Genomic DNA, 8,466 nt, shown 5'->3' with positions numbered 1-8,466 from the left:
TTTTGGTCTTTTCTTCCTCTTCTGTCTTTGCAATGACCGTTTGCACTCTTCCTGGATGATACCCTTGTTATCCTCCCACAACTCATCTGGTCTTCGCTCATTAGTGTTCAAAGCCTCAAACTTGTTACTGAGATGGTTCTGAAATTCAGGTGGGATACGACTCAAAATCATATTTTGGTTGCCTTAGATTTGGTTTCATTTGACTCAGCTTCAGCTTGAATTTGCATATGAGTAGTTGGTGGTCTGTTCCACAGTCGGCTCCTGGTCTAGTTTTCACAGCTGATATTGAGCTTCTCCAGTGGTTCTTTCCACAGATGTAATCGATCTGATTCTTATGCATACCATCAGGTAAAATCCCGGTATATAACCTGCATTTATGTCTCTTAAAAATGTATTTGCTATGAATAAATCATTGATTGTGCAAAATTCGATAATTCTCTCTCCAGCTCCATTTCTGTTACCATGTTTTCCAACTACTGAATCTTCTTCTTTGTTCCCGACTTTTCATTCATATATTAATATGAATATATACCATCAAAATATTTCTTAGAGCAATATGACAAGAGAGGGAAATAAAAGGCATCAAGATAGACAAAAAGATGGTTAAACTGCCAATATATTCAGATGACATGGTAGCACACATAGAAAGCCCCAGGGACACAGATTATTAAACACACACACACACACACACACACACACACACACACACACACACATCCACACGCAAAACCTGTTCAAGCTAGTACACCCATTTAGTAGAGTGGCAGGATAAAATCCAAAAATCAGTGGGCTTCCTCTACAGTAACAAAGAGAACTCAGAAAAAGAAACTATATATGCAATACCATTTACAATATCCAACCACAAATGTAGATACTCGGGAATGAACATAACTACAGATACAAAAGATCAATAGAAAGAAAACCATAGATCATTTCTGCAAGACAAAATCGAAGATCTAAATAAGTGGAGAAATGTTCCTTGTTCATGGATAGAAGGATTCAATATTGTAAAAAATTACAATCCTACCAAAAGTAATCTACATGTTCAACGCAATCCCAATAGAGATAGCAAATTCATATTTTAAGGAGATCAAAAGGGAAGTTGTCGAGTTTATTTGGAGAGGAAATAGACCCTGAATAAGAGAAGCACTTCTGAAAAACAAAAATGGAGTAGGAGGCATATCACTCCCTGAAATAAAAATCTACTACACAATTGTAAAAACAAAAATGTTGTGTTACAGTACAATGACAGACACATAGACCAATGGAACAGAATTGAGAATCAAAAAATGGAGCCAGCTATCTATGGTCAACTGATATTCAATAAGGTATAAAACCTGTCAAATGGGAAAATGACAATCTCATCAACAAATGGTGCTAGTAAAACTGGACTGGTTACTGCAGAAAGCTGAAACATTATCTACATTTCTCACCATACACAAAAATTAACACAAGGTGGGTCAGAAATCTGGGACTAAAGCCTAAACCCATAAAGCTCATCAGAGACAAACTGGAATCAAGCTTAGATGGCTTAGTCTAAGTTATAAAGAGATTGGAATACTACACAACCCACAGGAACAATGATTTTATAAATTACTACCTAACTTGGTACTACCTAACTGGAGAGCATTAAGCTGAGTGAACTAACTCAGTCTCACAATGATAAATATTGTATCAAACCATTATTGCAGAATAAGTATAAGGATCCACGGTGGGGAGCAGAGGGATGAAAATGTGCAGGGGGAGGCAGGATTAACCATGGAATTGTACAATTTGATGGCGGGGGTGAGGGAAATTGGAAGAATCTGTTCTGGAAAACAATGTATTAGAATTTTTTAGATAAACTAGTATAATTAAAAATAAAAACCCCAAACCAACCTGCATTATGCATATAATACAACCTTTCTTGCAAAACCAGAGAAGGACTTGAAGCATTTGCTGCAGAAGGTCAAGAATGGCAATCTTAACCACTATGGATTGTCTCTCAAAATCAAGAAAATAAAGATTCTTACCATTGAGCCAATCACCAGCATCATGATGGATGGAGAAAAGATTGAGACTGTTAAGCGTTTCATCAACACTCTTAGCACCAGCAGTCAAGAAATCAAAAGACTAGTTGCTTTAGGAAAGTTTGCTCTCAGAGACATCACCAGAGTTCTAAAGATCAATGATGTTAGTTTAGAAACCAAGGTGTATGTGATCCAGCTCATGGTCTTCTCAATTACTCGCTATACATGTAAGAACAGGACAATGACTAAAGACGACAAAGAAGAATTTGAATTGTGCTGCTGGAGAAGAGTATTGAACAGACCATGGACTGCCAATAGAATAAATAGGTCTGTCATCAAGAGAGTTAAAACCAGGTTTCTCAAAAAAAAACAAAACAAACAAACAAACAAAAAAAAACCAGGTTTCTCCTTGGAAACTCCATCTGACATACATTAGACATGTTGACAGAAGGAATCATTCCTTGGAAAAGTCTTCATGTTTGGAAAGATGGAGCATTAGCTTAGGAAAAGAAGACACCAAATGAGATGAATTGACTCAGTGACTGGGACACTGGAGGCAGATGTGTCAAAGATGGTGCTGTGTTCAGGGATATTGTTCATAGGGTCACTATGAGTCCTAGCTGACTCAATGGCAGGTAATAACAGGATATTATTGTTGTTGTTGTTGTTGTTGTTATGTGCCATCGAGTCGTTTCCGACTCATAGCGACCCTATGCACAACAGCTCTAAACCCTGCTCTATTCTGCGCCAACCGCACTGCCTCTGACACGCACATCCTGATAACGCCAGTCACCGAATCAATCCATCTCATAGAGGGTCTTCCCCTCCTGCGCTGTCCCTCCACCCTCCCAAGCATGATGTCCCTCTCCAAGGACCCGACCCTCCTGGCAACATGTCCAAAGTATGTCAGACGAAGCCCCAGAATCCTTGCCTCCAAGCAGCAGCTTGGTTTAATCCTCTCCAAGAGGAATCTGTTTGTTTTCCTGGCAGTCCATGGTACATTCAGTACCCTTCTCCAGCACCACAGCTCAAAAGCATCCACTCTTCTGCTGTCCTCCCTAGTCATTGTCCAACTCTCTGATGCATAACAAGCGATTGCAAATACCATGACCTGTATCAGGCGCACCTTAGTCTCCAGAGAGACACTGTTGCTCCTGAGTACCTTTGAGAGGTCCCTAACGGCAGGCTTTCCCATTGTGATATGCTTTTTGATTTCCTGACTGCTGGTACCAAGAGTGTTGACTATGGAGCCGAGCAAAGTGAAGCTGTGAACACTCTCAATCTCTTCGTCATCCATCCTGACCCTGCCAATTTGTCCAGTGGCGAGAATCTTTGTCTTCTTGACGTTGAGCCTTAGTCCATACGGAAGGCTGCAGTCCTTGACCCTTCGCAGCAAGTGCATGAGGTCCTCCTCAGTTTCAGCAAGCATGGTTGTGTCATCTGCATAACGGAGATTGTTAATAGATCTTCCACCAATCCTGATGCCACAATTCTCCTCATAGAGCCCAGCCTCTCAAATAATCTGCTCTGCATACATGTTGAAAAGGTATGGAGACAGGATGCATCCCTGGCATACACCCTTCCCTATTTTGAACCATGCAGTGTTACCCTGCTGTTCTGACTACTGCCTCTTGGTCCAAGTATAGGTTTCGTATTAGCACAATTAAATGTTCTGGGATTCCCATTCTTCTCAGAGTCAGCCACAGTTTGTTAGGACCCACACAGTCAAACGCCTTTGCATAATCAATGAAACACAGATAGACATTCTTCTGGTAACAGGATAGTCTCTATAAATCACCTGTTCTTTGGTCATTTTGTAAAATCTATTATGGGAATACTTTCTAAATTCTTCTGGGATATACTCAAGGCCATATTTTAGCTTTCATAAATTTGTTTTAACTATTGTTCAGTTTTGAATTTAACTTGTTGGCCCCTAACCTTCTTCTAACTGATAATATAGAATTTATCCATTGCCTAAATAGAAACTATTCTAGGATATATTTTTTAAAACTTACTAAAGACTAATTTGAAATAAATACATGCAGAAAAATCTATGTTATATTGGACTCTTCTCATTAAAAAAAAAGCCAATTTACTGAAGAAGATCAAAGATCAATATGGGCTGCTTCTCACCATCAACAAAATAAAGATTCTCACCTCTGAACCAATAAGTAACATTGTGATGGATAAATGATTGAAATTGTCAACTGCTTTATTTTTCTTTGATCTCAAATCAACATGCATAGAAGCAACAGTTAAGAAATCAAAACAACATATCATTGGACTTGGAATTTTCATAATATGGTATATAGCATAGGAGAGTCTAGAGAGCATTATGCTAAGTGAACTAACTCAGTCTCATATGGACAAATACAACACAGGCTATTACTGTAAAAAATAGGATAACGAGTATGTAAATGTCAAAAAAAGGAAGGAGAAAAGTAGAAGAGGGAGGCAAAAGGAGGAGGGTGGAAATCATTAGGATAGCATAATTTAGAGAATGGATTGTGGGGAAAGGGAGTGAGTAGGAAAAATTCAACTGTAACTTCTAAAAAATTTAAAAAGACCAAACTTGTGAGAAGGGTAACGCCGTGGTGATGACACTAAATGCTGACATTATAAAGAAGGGTATCTATGTACTAACCTGTTCTATCTCCAGAAACCAGGAAAAGGAGACAAAAATAAACCCAAAGCAAACACAACTAAAAAAAAAAGTTACAGATCAGTGTTAAATAATTATGTGGGATACAGTATATATAAATGATTGTATTAAACACATGTAAATGATGAATTATACAATGCACAATGTATATGAATGAAATACAATGCACATGAATTATTCTATGAAAACCAAAAAAAAAAATGAAAGAATATTCTCCGATGATAGCTAACCTGATAGTGAGCCTAGTATGAATATTTACAGTTCTTTGGATTAGAGAGCAAGTATTGATCGATCAATCTATCTATCTATCTTTTTTCTTTATTTTGTGATAAAAATTGTTATTTATAATTAGCTAGCTGGACTCAGTTTAGATGGTCCCAATGTTGTTGGCAACATCCAAAGCATCATAGTCAGGAGCATGTCAAACATAGGCCTTCTTTTCTCCATCAGGCCTAATCATAGTGTTGATCTTAGCCACCTCAATGTCATAGAGCTTCTTTACAGCTTGTTTAATTTGGTGCTTGTTGGCCTTGACATCCACAGTGAACACAAGTGTGTTATTATCTTCTATCTTCTTCATGGCTGACTCAGTGGTCAGGGGAAATTTGATGATGTCATAGTGGTCAAGCCTCTTTCTCCTGAGGGCACTCTCCCAGGGGTATTTGGGCTGCCTTTAGAGTCTCAGCATCTTAGGCCGCCTGACGAGTGGATCTTTTTTTTTAAAATTTTTTTTTTATTGTGGATGTCCTGCAGGACTGCCTTCTTGGCCTTAAATGCCTTTGCTTTGGCTTCAGTTTTGGGAATTACAGGGATTTCCTTCTTTGCTTTTGGCACCATCTTCATAGAAAGGCTTACCTTTTTCTTTTTAATTGAGATCTATTGCTTTAGGAAGAGATCTCGGTGGTGATTGATTTTATAAAACATAATGAATGGAAATGATTGCATGAAACAGAATATGAAGAATAGTGTGAACTTTGTAAGCAGATCAATAAAAAATATTTACAAAAAAAGAAGAGATTTCAAATGATAGAAAAGAAAGATGAATATTCTTGAATGAATAGTGGCTTATTTGGCTTCTAAAGAAGACAAGAATCATATAGCACACCTAATTTTGCCTTTCTCCATTTTAAAGGCCAAGAAAGAATATATTCTTGTCTCCAAACCACCATCACTATTGTGGCTTGGGTGTGTGCATTCCCTGTATGAGGCTCAGGTATGCTCTGGGACTCGACTAAAATAATGTGTATAGTCCTGTGCTTGTTCTGTTGGTTCATATCCATTGCAAGTAGTATATAAAAGTATAATAATACAAAGAATATTGGAGATATTATACAGCACACTTAAGTTATTTCTCTTTAGTCATTAGGAAGATCATAAAACAAGGCACACTGCATTGGACAAATATGCTATCAGGGACCCCTTTAAAGTGCCAAAGAGCAAGTATATCAATTTAAAGACAAAAGTGTACCTGATCCTAGTCATAGTATATTCAGTTGCTTCCTATACATCTGAAAGTTGAACAGTGAATAAAGAAGATTGAAGAAGAATCAGTGTCTTTGAACTATGGTGTTTGCAAAGAGTATTGAATATTCCATGGACTAACAAAAGGACAACTCAATCTGTCTTGGAAGAAGTGCAACCAGGGATGGTGATACATTGGCAATACAAAAAAATAATTCTGGAATAGGTAGGAAGAAAGTCAGTGAAAGAGAGGAAGACCCTCAAAGGAGGTCGATTGACACAGCGACTGCAACAAGGGACTTGAGGAAGGCAGAGATTGTGATATTGGTGCAGAGTAGGGGAAGATTTCAATCTGCTGTTCATGTGGTCACTATTGAGTTGTAGTCAACTTGTCACCTGACAAGAATTAATTTCAGAGGTGTTCTAAGGAAAGTTTGACATTTAACAATAAAATTGGTAATTTGAGTCTTTACTACTCAATTTATTGTAATGCTTCCAGAGATTTTATTTGTAGACAAGTCCTGTAAACGCCACTTGTGTAAAAAAAAATCACTTGTGTGCTGAGAGACACATTTATTTCTGTTTAGGGACTCTTACCTTGGAACATGGTCATCAAAACATCCCAGTTGTCATGACAATGACAGAATGAGCTTGTTGGTGAAATACTGAGTGGAGGGAGGAGTAGAAGGCAGCAAGAGCACTGATGAAAGCATTGACTCCACAGCCTTCGGTTGGATTGGGCCATGGCACAGGTCCTGAATGGATTCCAGGAGAAGTGGGAGGATGTACAGTGAAGGAGGCCTGCTCAGCCAACAACCTTTCATCTCTCAAACAATTAATTTGTGGAGCCACGTTAGAGCTCTTTCTGTCCTCCTGAGTAGGTACAAGCCTGATGGTGCCAGTCTTGTAGCGTGAGGGGAAAGCAGATATATGGACATCCTTGAGTGGATTTAATGCAAAAAATCTACTTGGATAGAAATAGTGACTACTAATCACTAATAGTGTAGTACGGTTAGTAATAGAAATAGTGACTACTAATGAAACCATCTTACTTTGATATGAGTACAGCCACACTTACCCTTTTGTGGACTTGAGTTTCTTTCTTATAACAGAAATGCAGATATTAAACAAGTTTCTGAATTTTTTTTAAATCATTAAAGGTAAATGTCCTCTTTTAATTATAAATATAAGCTCACAAGTTGAGTTTATGGAATCTTTGTTTAGGGGAAAATGGAACCATGGTTTATTGCTTGGCTATTAACTTGAAAGTCAATCGTTGGTATTGACCATGGCCCCATGGGAAAAAGATGATGCAGTCTGTTCTCAAAGAGAGGTTTCCAATCTTGGAAACCCTGTAGGGTAGTTATACCCTATTGAATTTTTGAGAACCTGAATCAGTTCACTGGCAGTGGGTTCTGGAGTTTGTCTCAAAAATACACAACGTAATATAATGGAACTGAATGAAATAGAGCAGCTCAGTATGGGACTGCATGTGAATGTAGACTCCAATGTCAGCGGGGAAAAAGAGTATAGAGTATCCTCTTCTTCTATCTTCCTCCTAGAATGTAGAGCACAGTGGAAAGGAGAGAAGCAAGGAGAAGGAATAAGAAGAAGAAAGGGGGGAAACCAAATAAGGAAATTGTACAGAGAAATAGAAGAGACATTCATAGCAAGGAGGAGAAGGAAGCAGATATGACATAGAGAACCAGAGATTATAGGGAGTGTTCCTGAATGATTTGAGGCAGGGATCAAATAAAAATTAATACAATGTAAAATTATTCTCATTTTCTATTTCTCCAATAACTAACACAAATTTATGAAAAAAGAATCAGGGAAAGCTTCATATTTTTATAACCAAACTTAAGACTAAAGAACCCTAAATGTTTCAGCTTAGAGCAAAGTTTAGACTAATAGAGACTTTATAAGAAAGTATACGACTGTCTTATATTGTTTTTGAGGATGCAGTCTCTATGTAAACAGACTGCTACAACTTTCTGCCACAAAGCAAGTGGTGGATTTGAACTGTTGATCTTACACTTAGCTGAGTTAACTACTGTACTACATGGGAAACTTAAGACATCCACTCTCCAGAACCTAATTGAAGCCTCTGAAGTAGACTCTTCTAAGGTATTGCTGGGTGAATTTGAACTTTGTTGGTGTTGTTGTCATGTGCCGTCGAGTCGTTTGCGACTCATAGCGACCCTATGCACAACAGCCCTAAACCCTGCTCTATCCTGCGCCAACAGCATGCCACTGACACACCCATCCCGATTACCCCAGTCACCGAATCAATCCATCTCATAGAGGGTCTTCCCCTCCTGCGCTGCCCCTCCA

This window comes from Elephantulus edwardii, unplaced genomic scaffold (genome assembly GCF_000299155.1).
Source record: "Elephantulus edwardii isolate Elephantulus edwardi_28Jun2011 unplaced genomic scaffold, EleEdw1.0 scaffold00196, whole genome shotgun sequence".
NCBI classification, from domain to species: Eukaryota; Metazoa; Chordata; class Mammalia; order Macroscelidea; family Macroscelididae; genus Elephantulus; species Elephantulus edwardii.
The sequence above is the reverse complement of the archived record's forward strand: the minus strand, read 5'-3'. Positions refer to the sequence as shown.